This window comes from Micropterus dolomieu, unplaced genomic scaffold (genome assembly GCF_021292245.1).
Source record: "Micropterus dolomieu isolate WLL.071019.BEF.003 ecotype Adirondacks unplaced genomic scaffold, ASM2129224v1 contig_8893, whole genome shotgun sequence".
NCBI classification, from domain to species: domain Eukaryota; kingdom Metazoa; phylum Chordata; class Actinopteri; order Centrarchiformes; family Centrarchidae; genus Micropterus; species Micropterus dolomieu.
In genome coordinates this window covers 25,040-27,500 of record NW_025737879.1, presented here as the reverse complement: position 1 = coordinate 27,500, position 2,461 = coordinate 25,040, and positions in this window count along the sequence as shown.

Sequence of the window (2,461 nt, the reverse complement as noted above, 5' to 3'; positions counted from 1 at the left end):
CCTGAGAAAACAGAAGGGTATGGTTATTTTCAACATAGGATAAACAGCTGCAAGTCTTTGCTTTGAATATAAGGGTTAACAATCACTGATGGTACCCAGGTACTGAAATTCTTGGACCATTACAGTACAGGAGATCACTAGCTTTTTGGTTGAAGTCAGAAGAAGTCATTTCCCTTGTTGTGTTTTGAAGAAACAGTGCCATTGACATGTCATGTTTTTGTGCATACACAAACCTTACAAAAGAAACTTTCATCCAAGTTCAAACATTGTTATTATTATATTATCACAATTTCCCAGCTGGTCCAGCCAGATAATAAGTTTAATGTACATGTTCTATGAGCTCAACTTCATAGAATGAATAAGGGAACGCAGAATCCAGTTAGTTGTCTGCATACATTCATGGTATTAAAGTAAAATCTGGGTTTATTAGAACTAGGGTCTTGGCTTACAAGCTTTGACCATCATTCCTATCAGTTAGGATGGCATTGTACCACCAAAGTAATTGCTGGGATCTAGGAGTTAACGTTTTTAAACACTAGCTAACAATTTATCCAGGTTATCTAAAACACTTTATTTGAAGGTAAAACTAAAGGAGAGTGAAAACTGAAATGTCAGTAATAATCCCTCACTGGAAAGTGCACACACAACTAAACCATGACGCTGGTTTGTAAGCTGTGATGGATGTTTAGAGCAGACCGTTTGGGTAATAGTTTTACCGTCTGCTTTTATTTTCTCTTCCAAATCTGTTGGTTTAAATTGTGCCTGACTGACCACTTGTGTTCCCTTTTCTTAGCAAAGTCCTGCAGTTGCTTTCATTATCTCTGGAAATAATGTCTAACTCTGACTGTATTATCTGCAGATTTTATACTGTAACATACATCTTGACTGACTTGCACAGTCATTAGTGTACAGTATAAACAGACACTGCAGGGAATAAACGGGAAATTAATGGTGAGAGAGCAGAATTACCTCGAACATGAACACTCCTGTACAGCCACAAACAACTCCCTGCTACAAATAAATTGCTCTCTCTCACACACACATATATATACACACACAAAAGGTATAAGAAACAATGTATGGAGCCAAACCCCATCAGCACCAGTCACTTTATCACACAGGCAGGGGGAAAAACTCTCGCAGGAGGACAGACAGAGCGGGGGAGGATCGATATTCCAATACTCCCCTGTCTGCTCCACTGGCCCCCAACGTTATCCCACATCATCGTAGCGGACACAGAGAAGACAAATGACTCCCTTGTCGGGAACATGGGACTGGAAGAGGGGAGGGCGGGAGTTGTGATCATGGGTAGTTGCAGGCTGATGGGACACAAGATGTACTGTAAGTCCCTAACATCAGCACTGACAGTGACGGCAGGCTTGACGGCGGAAGTGTGCTGCAAAATCAAAGTGACAGGAAAGAGCCTGGGTGTGCCAAAATAATAGGTGAAGAAGATTGCCTGCAACTAAAAGCATACAACCCACAAATGAGAAAACAAATACAAAAACAGAATATACTGCATGCGTTTATCAGCTGTGCACCAACGTAGAGACTGTGCAAATTGGCACCGCCTGCCACAAACCCTCAAGGGGTGCTATATGTGCACACTATATGAACACACTCATCCAGACACAGAGAGTCAGGTCTCTTCCCTGCGGTAGGTAGATAGGTAGATAGGGCAAGTAGGTGAGGCAGGCTGGGGGTCTGTATATGATATGTGACAGCTCACACAGCGACAGACTGGTTGCAAAGAAACGGTGCAGGAACGAGGGAAGATGGATGAAGGGGAGAAACGCTTCCTTTGTACCACAAAGAGCCCTCTGTTGTTTTTGATCTGCTCTGACTTCAAAGTGCAAAAGTCTGTTTTTATTCCCGGCAGTACTCCCTCTGTTGCCTTATCACACATCTCATTTGTGGGGCTCCAGACAAACAGACAGCAACACAGGGTTGAGGGCCCTGCGAGATTGAGGTTTGACAAATTAGATTTCGCAGTGATTGATGCTGAATCAACAGCTGAAACAAAGTTGAGACAGACGGATGGGCTGAGAGAGAGGAGGATGTGGAGAGGAAGTAGGGAAAGGACAAAACTTGGAAATAAAACAGAAAAGACTGAGGGGAAAAAAGGAGATCAAAGAAAATGTCTCACAATATTTATTTGCATCTTTCATTTCACAAGAATTCAGCCTTGCAGAATGGCACCCATATTTATTGACAATGTCAGATTGCTGTTGTAATTTGTGGGCCGGGACGTTATGGGGGCGGTATGAGTGAAACTTGCAATTAGATTTATCGAAGCTTGTGTGTTTGTGTGAGTGTGTGTGTGTGCGTGTAATTAGAAGTTATTGAAATGTGGGGTCTCTGTAGCCCAACTATTACAGCTAAATCAATATTAATCAAAACCACAACTGAAGGAGAGACATAAAAAATGCAAAGAAATAGAGAGAAAGAAAGTTGGAGTGAA